The sequence below is a fragment of the Stegostoma tigrinum genome, chromosome 2 (assembly GCF_030684315.1).
Source record: "Stegostoma tigrinum isolate sSteTig4 chromosome 2, sSteTig4.hap1, whole genome shotgun sequence".
Classification (NCBI taxonomy): domain Eukaryota; kingdom Metazoa; phylum Chordata; class Chondrichthyes; order Orectolobiformes; family Stegostomatidae; genus Stegostoma; species Stegostoma tigrinum.
This window is the reverse complement of record NC_081355.1, coordinates 136744436-136758968: the sequence shown is the minus strand read 5'-3', so window position 1 is coordinate 136758968 and position 14533 is coordinate 136744436. Positions and strand designations below refer to the sequence as shown.

The following is a 14533-nucleotide window of genomic DNA, read 5'->3' as shown; positions in this document are numbered from 1 at the left end:
CATATTAGGCTCAATCCTTGTAACATTTGTATCGTAACATTCTCAATGCCCCCACTACCAGAATCTTGGATGATATAACTGACCAGAAATTGATCTGGACATGGTGATTTCTATTATATTTTGGTCACGGCCACCTAATCATGTCTCCCTAAACAAGGAGGCCTGAGTTCAGGTCGCACTTGTTCCAGTGGTATGTACTACCATCTGTGATGAGGTTGATTAGAAAATTTACCTTGAGCAACTCCCATAGAGATGTACCAGAGCTAAAATGCTGATCCATACTGTTTTCAAGATGATGTTTGTGTAACTGCACTGCAACAACTGGTGTTATTATTAGCTAGGTGCACAACTTCCGAAGTAGGAGTCTTTAGTACTATTGCCAGAATGCTGTCTGCACCTGCAGCCTTCAGCACTTACGGCTATTGACTCGTGCGTAATACATAGTGGTTGAAGACGAGCATTCATGAAACTGGGGTGCTCCGGAGGGCAATGTGGGCATCCACTCAGCATTTCTAGTTTAAGGGTGTTTCAAATGCTTCAATTTTATCTTTATCTTTCTTTTGCAATGCTCATGTCTGGGAACGATACCTTCCTGACCATGTCCATGATTCCATTTTATGTCATCTTGTTGCTTGGCTAGTCTAAGAGACAGCTCTCCCAAATTTTGTCATAGCAGCCAGATATTAGCAACCTGATATTACCACCTTGTGGAATCAAGAGGGATCTGTTTGTCATTGTATTTTCTGGTGCCTTATTTTAAGGCTTTGCAGCAACCATTACAGCCAAGTAACTTGATGGACCATTTCAGACAGCAGTTAAGAGGCAATGACATTGCTGCTGGTCTGTTATCACTTGTAAGCCAGATCAAGGACAGCAGTTGCCTTCCCTTACAAAATCAAGTAGCCTAGATGGTTTACTATCCCTGATACTCAATAGCTTAATGGGTGATTAGACATTTAATTCTAGATTTCCAGGTCCCAATTACTTAAGATCCTATGGATATGTAGTCTAGCAACACCCTAATCTCTCCTGAACAAAATGAACATAGAACAGTACAGGCCTTTATGCCCACGATGTTGTGCCATGGATTAATCGTAATCTAAAAATAACCTAACCTACATTCCCCCTTAATTCACTGCTGTCCCTGTGCATGTCCAGCAGATGCTTAAATAAGAACTTGTTTAATGTCAGTCTTTAAAAATCTTCTAGTAGTTGGAGACAAAGCAAAGTGTACTTTTCTAAACACAAGTCATTCCTATAATGTAACAATGAGAAAATTCGCACCCAGCAAGGTCCTACAAGCAGTGACAAGATTTTCTGGTTAAAATCCTATGGTATCAACTACAGGATAAATTACCTCAGAACTAAGAATAACTACACAAATTTGAAATTTACAGTAAGGCCTTGTGCACCCAGAGGGTAGAACCTACACTTTATCATGTAACCCAAAAACATGACATGACATTGTAACATGATGCCATGGTGGACTGTTAGCTTAAAACAGAAGTGTAAAAAACGTCAAGAGCAGCATGGAGGGCTAGTTGTCTTTTAAAATCTGGTTACAGAGACCTTAAAAAAGTGCACTCTCCAAATTTAAACACTCAATGTCAGCAAAACTTGAACACGTGATTTTCAGATTTAGAAAAATGTGCCAAGAGTTGAACTAATATCTTACAATTCCAACTGATCCCTACAACTAACCACTTCCAGAAGAGCATGAAGCAAACAAACAAACATGCATTATAGGAGCCGAAGTTGCTAAACATATTCTTTCAAAAATACACAAATTCATAAAATCTATGTACAAGAGGTTTTAAAATCATATTAGAATCCTGTCCTGGCAGAGAAAAAGCTCAAAACATTGAAATGAGACATTTCTCAAAATGTCTCTGGTTGCAAAGTAAAATGGCATTTCCTGCTTATCAATAGGAAACTTTTCACACTAATTGAGGCACCAAGAGGGTCTGACAACTGACCAGACCTTCGTTATACTTTGGCAGCAAGACCCAAGATGTGGTCCTTCCTCTACTAGAAGTTGGGACAGCTGCCACCAAGGTGCAATGCAATGCTCAGCCAAGTCCTAGACACTGGAGTGGGCCAGTCTGCAACATTTGGACAAGGACAACACTACCTGAAAGTCATTTGGTAGAACAAAGAGCACCTTTCACCAAGTTAATTGGCCTCAAGGTGCATTTGATATTTGCCTCAGTGGGCTAATCAAGAAGTTGTTTAGAATTTGAACAAAATGGATGCAGTATACTGAAAACCTTCAATTTTCCAATGCCATCTTTCCACTTGGACTTTTTTTTTAAAAATGGCATCTTTCAGCTTGCAGTGTTAAGTGCATATTCAAGTATATTGTCAGGGCCAGGGTGAGGATTGCTCCCTTGACAACATGCTCAACTGGAGGTTTCAGACTATTTCTGGGATACATATGAACTAACATTTATATTCGTGTTTGAAGCTATAATCAGGTTTCAGTCATGCCTCAAATCAGCTAGACAAACTGCATTTGATGAGACTTATTCAACAAAATCACCAGGACTCAATTACCAAAGCAGCTTATTGCAAGTCAGACATTTTAAACCTGTAAAAATCTAAATTTCAGTCATGTGATAGAAGAAAGGCAGGATTTTCACAATTTTGAATTAACTCAAACTAGAATTTTAGAATTTAAAAAAAGCAGTGACGTGAGTTGAAAATGACAAGCCCCCAGTCTTGGGGAGACCTCATTCCAGTGTTTTACAAGTGAAGGTGACAAGGTACAAGATAAAAGATACACTGGTGTAAAATTTTTAACAATTCAATAGATTTTAGAAAAATGCCAGACTGAAAAGTAGTAATTAACACCTCTACTCAAGGAGGGAGGCGGCAGAACTATGAACTTCAGACCGGTGAGCTTTCAAACAAAAAAGCCAGCCATGGAGAAACTAACTGAAAAGTGAGCACTTCCTATTACTGCATCTTGCCAGAGTTTTGCAGGAGGCTGTTCTAAGGCTACAATACACAATGTATATTGAACATTTAGACAAGGGGTACAAAGACAGACTAGCTAAGTTTGCAGGTGACAAAAAGGTCGAAACATAGGTTGTAAAACAAGATTACATCAACAGATTGACAAAGTTGAGTGTGCAAAAGTCTGGCAGATAAAATTTAACGAGGGGGAAAATTTCTCACTTTGGCAGCAGCAGGGGGTGGGGGTGGATGTGGATGGGATAGGATTACTTGGACTCCAGAATTCCAAAGACATACCCAGGTTTTCTCCTGAACACAAACTTCACTATTCAAAGCACAGCTCAATTTCTAGAGACAAAATAACAAACGTTTGGCTTCAGTTTTATCTTGCTCAGACACCGAGTCAAAGTCAGAGCACAGAAACAGGCACTTTGGTTCAACCTGTCTATGTTGAAGCTTCCCAAACTAAACTAGTCCTACTTGCCTGCATTGGCTCACGTCCCTATCCAAGTGTCTTTGGAATGCTGTAACTGTACTCAACCACCCAGTAAGGCAGTTCATTGCACATGGTAACCAGAGAGAAAATTTGCCCACAAGTCTCAATTTTCTCCCCCCACCCCACCTTTGTCTCCTTACTCTTGAATTTCCCTACTCTAGAGAAAAGGCCTCAGCTATTCATCCTATCAATGCCCCTCATGATTTTGTCAACTTCTATAAAGGTCACCTCTTTACATCCTACACTAGCAGGGAAGGAGAAAACAGCCTTTCCAGTCTCACTCAAATCCTTCATTCCCTGCAATATACTGGTAAAATCTTCTGGCCCTCTATTTAATAATATCCTTCTGATATCAAGGCAAGCAGAACAGGACAGTACTCCAGAAGAGGCCTCACCAACATCCTGTACAACCTTGCATAATGTCCTAAGTCCTATATTCTACAGTCTGAGCAAAGGGAAATACACTACACATCAACCACCTTGTCTGCCTGCGACAACTTTCAAAAACTACATGCCTGAAGGTCTGTTCTACAACAACTATCCAGGGCCCTTGAATTAATTCCAAAGTCCTTTTCCCCTTTCCTTTTACCAAAATGCAATTCCTTGTACTTATCCAAATTGAACTCCATGTGCCACTCTTCTGCCTATGGCCCCCATTATCAAGATCCTTTGTACTCTTAGATAACTTGCATACAGTTTTGGTCTCCTACTGCAAGAAGAAACAGTATAAACTGTCTCTAATGTCTTTTGGTGATGATTTATTAGATTGATGCCTGGTATAAAACTAGGCTCTCCTACAAGATAAGGCTGGGCAGACTGACTGATTTCCACTGAGTGAGAATGACGACTGAGGGGTAACTTTACTACAACATAAAATTCTGAATGGCCTTGGCAAAGTTGAAAGTACAGGCAAGCCCAAACCCAAGGAGCACAGTTTTAAGAAGTTAAGTATCACCCCTTTCAGGTCATTGTTTCTCTTACCCCAGCTTTGAGATTTTGAACTGACGCCTAAGATGGTGGTCACTGGAGGCAAGTAGATAGATTGCTGTTTAGACAGGAGAATCAGAAAGGTTAGTCAGATGGACATGTGAAATTTGAAACAAAGTTCAGCTCACTCAGCAAAGTCTTTGAGTGGCTGAATTGCCTATTCCGGCTCCTAACGCATTAGGTTGTAAATTTCACTCAGGATTTGAGTCAACTGATTTGCCCAAGCTCATGTTTTAAGGGTCAGAACAGAAGTAGCCAGAGAAAATGGTTATGCCCTATTAAGCACCGTTCTTGCCACCCCCAAAATAAAAGTCAAAGTCAATCTGGGCAGTAGGCAGACTGAAAAAAACCACTGTCAACATAAGAGTTAGCACTGTCTCTTATGGCATGTCAGGCAAGAGCCTCACCAGGTAGGTATGCCACACTATAGCTCTCAAATGATTGAAAATCTTGAGCTCTGGACAGTAAACTGCCAGAAATGTACCCACTTGAGAAGGATCAAAAAACAAAGCACAAATTTAGGGTAACTGGCAATCCATAGAAAGATTTTCACAATAATGGCTAGGATCTAGAAATGCAATGAGTCAGTCATGTTTAAGTGAAGCTTTCAAAAAGATTAGATTTTCACCTAAAGAATATGCAGGATTACAGCACCAAGTGCAAATGCTCTTTCGGAGCAGCAGACAAATAGGCTAAGTAGCCTCCCTCAGTACTGTAACTAAGATTGGAAAAAAGGATTAATACAATTCAGAAGTTAGCCATAACCTTTCAAGCAAGTGCTGCCATTGAATAATTTTAGTGGTAATTGGATGGTAACCTCAAAAACAAAATGTTCCCAATTACCTGTCATTCTATTTTGCAAGAATTGATCCGCCTGCTGTACAGCAAAAGGTAATACCTGTGTCCTTTAAGAAAGAGCCCTGATGAGTAATGGTGCACATAAAATTCGCATCACCCGTTTTCAACAGATAACCAGTTGAGAAGACCACCATACCTCATTCTCCAGTAGCAAGAAACTTGCTATCACCCTTCAGGATCTGTTTGCTATCAAGCCACCTCAACTCCAGCCAACACAAACATCTAACTCTTTGCAAGTTAACCCATCCATTGCAGGTGAAAAATCATAGTTTTTATTTCTTATCTCCATCTGCATTAAGTGCTGGAGAAACTCTGCCTATTCCCAGGTATTGGAATCGGTAATCTCAAATACCTGGTAAACATTTACATCCTCTTTAGCTTGTTAAAGAATGTTGTACACAGTATTCCAGATGCAGTCCCACTGATGCTTTCAGCAGAGCTTCCCATTTTTGCTTTCAAGTCTTCTTGCAATAAAGGGTAAGATTTACTAGTTTTCCTAACTACTGGCTACATCAGCCCAGCCTTGGTAAGACACCCAGAACTTTCTGCATCTCAGAACTCTGCAATCAAACAATGCTTCATTCTTTCTGCTAAAATGGCTAATTTCACATTTCCTTCCATTTATCCCACCTTTACCCGTAACCTATCTTTCTGTAGCCTTATGTTCAGAGCATTGACTTATTATGCAGAGTCAAAATTCAAGGTAGGGTAGGGTGGGGTGGGGTGGGGGGGGGGGGAAAAAAGAGAGAGAAAGGAGGAAGGGGTGGAATTGGAATGCTCATAGCTGATGCAGGTATGGACCAAATGATCCTCCTGCAGCCCGGAGATTCACAACTTTTCTAAATTGCTGCTGCAAAGCTACCATATACCTCTCAACTCAGCCATTTATATTAATAAAGTCTTGCTGCACGTATTACATCTCAATCTGTAACGTTTGCCTATACACTTTCTCAGCCAGCCAATCTGCTGTCCAAGCCAATGCCATGAGCTCTTACTATACACAGGTACCTTTAAAAAGAGACACGCTGGAAGAGTTCAATTGCAGAATGGGTTTTGACACCTGTCATCAAAAGTTAATTTTACTTTATCCATTTACATATCAACAGTTGCTTTAACATCCAGACGATTTTAGTCTTTTATTCTCTACCATAATGCTTACTCTTCAGCAGCCTGCACACCATTCCACAAGTTTCTTCCATTTATCATTTCCAGCCAAAATATTTTAAATTCCTGGTTTTAACTGGGATCAACCTTCTATTATGCTAATACAAGTAACAAACAGAGCCACCTCTTCCACTTACCAAGTTCCTGTCCATCTAAGTATTTTAGATCATTTGACATTCAGGTCACAATCTACACCATCCTGCAGGCTCGTCCTAGTGACAAAATTGTTCCTGTTTGCACTCAGTTCATTTTTTTCTTCCCCATGAAGTGCATGCATACAGATACAAAATCTTTATCCTTATGCTCTTTTTGCAACTCTAATCTTTTGTTGATTTATTCAATTTGTGCTAAGGGATTCAGAACATGGTTTTGTTTAATAATTGTTATTTATCCTATGTTTTTTGCCATATCTCCACTGATTTGGAGAATTTTCAGTTTATATTTTCCCAAATTTGACGCTATATACTATAAATGTTTCTCTACTTACCTGCTTATTGCAGCATCCAGGAACACCAATCCCAGCACAGTTCAGATGCATGAGGCAGTCAGTCAATAGAAACAGGATTAAAAAGTAACTCTCAATTAAATTTGTTACTTAGTGCCAAAACTAGTTATAAAATTCTCACCAGAAGAGCCTCAAAATGCATACAGAATGACTTTTTGCCTCAGTCATGTTAGAAACATGAAGAATTGTCCATTTGCAAAATGCTGTTCCTTGAACTATCTATAATCAAAGCACAGACATTCCATATAAAAACTGTCATACAAAAAACTGGTCCTTATCAACCAGGTTTCCTAAAGCGAGCTATTCCCATTTGCCTGCATTTCACCCATACCATTCCAAGTCCCTCTCGTCTTGATATCAAGCCAAATACCTTGTAATTTTAGTAACTAACAGCTTTTCATGGTGTAGGCTGGAGCATATACAGAATGAACAGTTGGACAAAAGTTGCCTGTTAGGAAATTTTTTTTTTGTTTTAAGTTTAAAAAAAGGGACCTTTCTCACCTTAAAAGAGGTATGTCTACGCCTCCCCTACCCGAGGAGTAAGAGGGCCCTGGCTGTTCACTTTAATCATGCTCAGGATTTTAAACATTTAAGGTGACGTCTCAGCCTCTGACACTCTGCAGGAGCCAAGGCTCAGATTTATCCATCCTCTCCCAATTCAAACCCACCAACCCTCTCAACAGCCTTGACGTGTCTGCACCTTTTCCCAAGGACATCCATCCCATAGCAGGGGAATCAATTGTACATAACACTCCCAGACGGCAAGCCTACCAAGTTCTAATCCAGCCATATGACGACATTCCAGCTCCTACACTTAATGCACTGACTGATGGAGGCAAACATGCCAAACAGCACCTTCACCATCTTGTTTGTCTGCAACACCACTTTCAAGTATTGGCCTGCAGCCCTAGGTGTCTATTTGACCACAGCCCTCTGGGCCTTACTGTTAATTGTGTAAGGTCATTACAACAACAGAATCCTACAGTGTGGAAACAGGCCCTTTGGGTCATCAAGTCCACACTGACCCATGCAGCATCCCACCCAGACCCACCTGAGCCACACACCCCTGAATACGACAGGGAATTTAGCATGGTCAATCCACCTAGCCTGCACATCTTTGGACTGTGGGAGAAAACTGGAGCACCTGAAGGAAACCCACACAGACATGGGGAGAATGTCTGTGATAATGGGAACTGCAGATGATGGAGAATCCAAGATAATAAAGTGTGGAGCTGGATGAACACAGCAGGCCAAGCAGCATCTCAGGAGCACAAAAGCTGACGTTTTGGGCCTAGACCCTTCAGAGGGGGGGTGGGGAGAGGTTCTGGAATAAATAGGGAGGGGGGGGGAGGCGGACCGAAGATGGAGAGAAGAGAAGATAGGTGGGGAGGTAGGGAGGGGATAGGTCAGTCCAGGGAAGACGGACAGGTCAAGGAGGTGGGATGAGGTTTGTAGGTAGGAAATGGAGCTGCGGCTTGGGGTGGGAGGAAGGGATGGGTGAGAGGAAGAACAGGTTAGGGAGGCAGAGACAGGCTGGGCTGGTTTTGGGATGTGGTGGGGGGAAAAGGGGAGGAGATTTTGAAGTTGAAGTCCACATTGATACCAGTGGGCTGCAGGGTTCCCAGGCGGAATATATGAGTTGCTGTTCCTGCAACCTTTGGGTGGCATCATTGTGGCAGTGCAGGAGGCCCATGATGGACATGTCATCTAAAAAGTGGGAGGGGGAGTGGAAATGGTTAGCGACTGGCAGGTGCAGTTATTTATTGCAAACCAAGCAGAGGTGTTCTGCACAGCGGTCCCCAAGCCTCCGCTTGGTTTCCCCAATGTGGAGGGAGCCACACCGGGTACAATGGAGACAGTATACTGAATGTCTGAGATGGTTGCACAGTCACCAAAGGGCAGACTTGAACCCAGGTCCCTGGTACAGAGATAGCAGTGCTAACCACTCAGCCACCATGCCTCCGAGTCCTGACATGGTTTGTCTTACCAAAATTCAATACCTCATTTATCTGAATTAAAATGGTATCTCTGGCATCTCTCTGCTTACTAACCCAATTGTAGGTGTATTTAAAAAAAGCCATGTGATAAGTGCAGAATAGCCTTACAGCCCCACAACTTCCATTTCTGGATTTTTATTCAGAATCTATGCAATCCAACGGAGGTTGAGAGCCTTAAATTGACTGAAGTGATGTAGTTTGACTCCAGCATAATGGTGCATGGCAACATCTAGTCCAGAAAACTAAAGAAAACAGGCTTATTGAAGACTGATGTATTTGCTTACAGTTATTCCTTCAGTTTTGCACTTCAAAACATGTACTGTCAGGCTCGTCACAAAAAGCCCAAACATGTTGGGGAAAGCCAAATTTACATCTAGCACTTTTTGCAATTTCAGTGAAAATTCTAGAAGAAAAACTAAAAAAGAGGTCCTGACCAGATAGCTTGTTGAAAAGCTACAGTATATTTAAAAATAAGGTGTCATGACTTTATGCAAATATAACGAATCCAACTCTAGTCCATTTTACAAAAATGCTCACCATAACTTTAAATGCAATAGATCATACCCATGCAATTCTAAGGCAGTCACCTCCTGACCAAGCAAGTCATGTCCACAATAAAAAAAGTTTACCACAGAAATACAGTTTATGGGTTCTGCAACACAACACTAGCAATTCCAGATACCTTTAACAGAACTGCAGATATTTATCCAATTGGATTCAAAAGATGCACCCGAAGGTGCAAGCGCCGGATAATTATGGTACTTAATTCACTTTAGTAATCATGGCACAAATCAAATCGAGACTTTCTCCCTGACTATTCTCATGCCCATGGCCAGACACTGAAAATTTGGGTTAGGGGCCCTGTAATTTCTTCCCTTTATCTCACAGCAGCTCGGGACACCACTCCTCTATTTGAGGATTCGTCCCATTAAGGCTGCCTAAATCTCTAATACCTCCTTGCTTTAACTGAATCTGCTCAAGTTCACAGTCCATCTTCTTGAATTCTTTATCTTCTTTCTCCCAAAGAGAAAAAAGTGAAGTACTCATTTAACACTCTAACCATATCCAACAAAACCCGAATTAGTCTTTCCTACTTTTCTCCTTGAAGTACTTAGAATAATCTTGGTATTCTCCCTGAATGTGCCTGCCAGCATTCTCACATCCCCCAGCACATTGTTCTAAAACTATTTGAGTGCCCCATGTACTTTGTAATCCTCTAGCACCTCTATTGTTTTGCTCCTGTGCCTGTTAAGATGTCTCACATCCTTTTAATCTAATCCTGAATATTCGTAGATGTTCAGGGTTCTCTGGAGCAACAAGCCCAACATAATTCAAAAAAGGACATGCTGAGCCTCTAATCTCCCCAGTACCTTTTGGAAAACCTCTCAACGTTCTGTAAGTTTACTCTCAAGTAGCTGCTGTCCATCTGTTTTGGCCAGATCCTGCCTTACTTTTAATTAAATCATCCTTCCCTAACTCAAAATCCTTTTACACAGGACAATTCTGCACGCCCAACCCCCAATAAACAGCTTAAACATGCCAAAGTGTCACTGTCACAAATATCCACCATCACTTAAAACACCTGCCTAGCTTCATTCCCCAGAATTAGGTTCAAACACTGGACTAGGTACAAAATGCACCTCAACTCAGACTCTTTCAACGACCATCAAGCTGTTTAACCTCAAAATGGAGAAAGACTCACACAACCACCAAGTTTAAGAACCACACTACCCTTTATTTCACTATTCCATCACAATCAAAAACCTGAAAGCTGAGCTGAGAGTATACATAGAAATAAATTGCAGCAGTTCACTACCTTTAGGGATGGGCAATAGATAGCCTAGTCAATAACACGAACATTAAAAAAAAAAAGAGTACATCTGAAGAACCATGAGGGAATCACAATGCTTTGAGAGCTGAAGATCCAAGCATCCTCAGTTGCTTCAATATCTTCTTGCCATACCAAGGAGTTGGCCGCAATGATAGGTCTTCCAGAATGTGACAAAAAAGGTTAGCAAAAGAAAACTTCGTAAAGCAACTTACACATGGGAAATAGCATTTTGCAAAGTTAAAGCACGAGCATGGATAGAAGTTAGATTTTGTAGCAATATTTGCTGAAGTTAATGAACAGTTTCCAAAGCCTCTTAAAACAAACTCAGTTTGATCGATTAAACATCAACAGAAAACAAGTGTAACATTGCAGAGTAGTGAAATGTGACGAACCAACATTTAATTCAGCTAATTATTTGCAAATCTCCACAAGTCATGCATCCCTGATGACTTCTGATTAATTCAAACAAGTCTTAAAATGTAACACATGAAGAACCATAGAATGACTACTAGGAAGTTGCTGCTTAGGACAGTGCAATTTTGCTGGATTGTTAAGTCTGACAGAAGGGCCATTTTATATCTTTACTGCAGCACTAAATCAGAGTATTGTAGCACATGACTGGGGCTGTGCCACCTTTTGCAATTATTCAAAAGTAATTTGCCTGTTCTCCACCAACCTGCAATTGGGCCCTCTTCAAAAATAGTGACAAGTTACAAATCTACATCCAGCTTTTCTGGTCACTTATTACATTAAAAACAGTACTTCATGTCACTTTTGAAGTATTTGTCAGCTTAGCCTGGATCCTGTGGTGACCAGGTGGTGTTATTGGAAAATGGGCAATCAACAGGGCAAGCTATCAAAATGATTTTGAACACATCCACGTAGACTTTTTTCTACTGATCCCATCCAAGCCTTGCATCACCATTGAAAAGCTGAGTACCCTCCCTTTCACTGGGTCAAGATCCCAGAATGCCCGAGCCACAGGGTCCTGACAACCCAGGGACTGCAGTGGGTCAAGGCAGCAGCTCATCACCTCCCAGTTCTCCAATGGGAATCATTACTTTCTCAATAACTTCAAATGCAATCCACCCAGACCACGTGGCATTTCATTTAATTAGTTACTGAATCCCAGCCTGTATTGATACATCTCCCTTACTACACAAATACTTTATGAATTCAGCCATGCCCTTTACATCCCATGCCCTTTGCAAGGAGCCCCACCCTCATTCAAATTTTGCATTGTGTTAGTTTGATTCCAAGATTTTTGCTCTTCATACTGCCTGAGTTTTGCGCTTGTAATGTAGTCAAAAATCTTACAACTATCTTAAGGTATCTCACTCAGCCTCACAAAAAACAACATCTGGATGTGTACGCATCTAGGAAGTCTTGAGACACTTCTCCTCCCTCAAGCAACAAAGATGGATTTAACTGTCCATTGTGGCCAATACCTCAAATTTCTGCAGATATAATTAGTGATCAAGCCACCTTAACCCAAATTGAAGAATTTGTTACAATTCATAATCACAGGAAACAAAGTTGCAGCAAGATTAAATAAGGTGCCAAAAGCAGTGCAAAGCTTGTGGTTAGCAAAATTGTGCATCGAAATGAGACCACAGGTTACACTTGAGATTGTGTTTCCATTACCCTGTTCTTGTTTTGCTTATTTCAATATTACAGTTGAAATAACCAAGAGGTATATCTGTAGTGACTGATAAAGTGTGAAGCTGGATGAACACAGCAGGCCAAGCAGCATCTCAGGAATACAAAAGCTGAAGTTTTTGGGGGGGGGGGGGGGGGGGGAAAGGAGGGAGGGAGGGAAATTGAGAAGAGTTAAAATGGTTCGCAACTGGGAGATGCAGTTGTTTATTGCAAACCCAGCGGAGGTGTACTGCAAAGCGGTCCCCAAGCCTCTGCTTGGTTTACCCAATGTAGAGGAAGCCACACCTGGTACAGTATACTACACTGGCAGATGTGCAGGTGAACATCTGCTTAATATGGAAAGTCATTTTGGGGCCTGGGATGGGGGTGAGGGAGGTGGTGCGGGGCAAGTGTAGCACTTCCTGTGGTTGCAGGGGAAGGTGCCAGGTGTAGTGGGGCTGGAGGGGAGTGTGGAGCGGACAAGGGAGTCAGGGAGAGAGCGGTCTCTCCTGAAGGAACATAAGGGTGGGATGGAAAAAAATGTCTTGGGTGGTGGAGTCGGACTGTAGATGACAGAAGTATCGGAGGATGATGCGTCGTACCCGAATCTTCACCATCCCCCACAGACCTCCCCCTGACCGAGGACGAACGGTCAGTCCGAAGCAAGTGGCTCACCTTCGTCCCCCTCCACCCACACCAACAAATACCAGTCACGTCTGGACACAGGCGGTCAAAAAAACTGCTCTTCGCCTCCACGCTTACTTCTTTAAGCGGGAGCCTAACCCTCCCTTCACTGACCCCTTCTCCACCTCCAATACAAGTCCTCCTCCTGGAGGCCACCCCAGGCCTCCTAACAACCCTCAACCTCCATCTCCAACTGCCAGCGAGACATTAACCGCCTCAACCGCTCCATCCCTCTCACCCACTCCAAACTCTGCCCCGCAGAACGTGCAGCCCTCCGCTCCAACCTCAACCTCACCATCAAACCCGCAGGCAAGGGAGACGCAGTGGTAGTATGGCACACTGACCTCTACATTGCCAAGGCCAAACACCACCTCCGACACCACCCCTTGATCATGACCCCACCCCCGAACACCAAACCATCATCTCCAACACCATGACCTCATCACCTCAGGGGACCTCCCAACCTCTGTTCCCCAACCCCACAAGGCCTGTTTCTATCTCCTTCCCAAAAATCCACAAACCCGCCTGCCCTGGTCGACCTATTGTCTCCACCTGCTCTTGCCCCATACCCATCTTCACCTATCTGGGCTCCATTTTCTCCCCTTTGGTCCAGGAACTCTCCACCTAAATCAGTGACACCACCCATGCCGTCCACCTACTCCAGAACTTCCAATTCCCTGGACCCCAACACCTCCTCATTTTCACCATGGACATCCAGTCTCTATACACCTGCATTCCTTGTGCAGATGGCCTCAAGGCCCTCCACTGCTTCTTGTCCCACAGGCCTGACCAGTCCCCCTCCACCGAAACCTGCATCTGCCTAGCCAAACTCGTCCTCACCCTCAACTTCTCTTTCAATTCCTCCCACTTTCTACAGATAAAGCAGGTGGCCACGGGCACCCGCATGGGCCCAAGCTATGCCTGCCTCTTTGTAGGTTACGTGGAACAGTCCCTCTTCTGCACCTACACTGGCCCCAAACCCCACCTCTTCCTCTGTTACATTGATGACTGTAATCAGCGCCATCTCATGCTCCCAAGAGGAGCTAAAACAGTTCATCCACTTCACCACCTTCCACCCCAGCCTCAAGTTCACCTGGGCCATCTTCAACACATCCCTCACTTTCCTGGACCTCTCGGTCTCCATCTCAGGTAACCAGCTAGAAACTGATGTCCATTTCAAGCCCACCGACTCCCACAGCTACCTAGAATACACCTCCCAAAATTCCATCCCCTATTCCCAATTCCTTCTCCGCCGCATCTGCTCCTAGGAGGAGGCATTCCACTCCCGCACATCCCAGATGTCCACTTCAAGGACTGCAACCACCCCCCAACCCAGTGGTCAAGAACATCCTTGACTGAGTCTCCCGCATCACATCCCTCACACCCCACCCCCACAATAACCACCCTAAGAGGATCCC

At 42.9% G+C, this 14533-nt stretch overlaps 1 protein-coding gene across 4 annotated transcripts in view; it reads right to left on the bottom strand.

Moving 5' to 3' along the window:
* The window catches only part of larp4b (La ribonucleoprotein 4B), a 123338-nt gene that overhangs the window by 93375 nt on the left and 15430 nt on the right, over positions 1 to 14533 (bottom strand). The window contains exon 2 of one of the 4 annotated variants that reach the window (XM_048559027.2): positions 4433 to 4496. The exons of the other annotated variants lie outside the window; for them this stretch is intronic. The gene's annotated coding sequence lies outside the window, so the exon portion shown is untranslated. The remainder of the gene's footprint in view (positions 1 to 4432; positions 4497 to 14533) is intronic. 4 annotated transcript variants of the gene reach the window in all.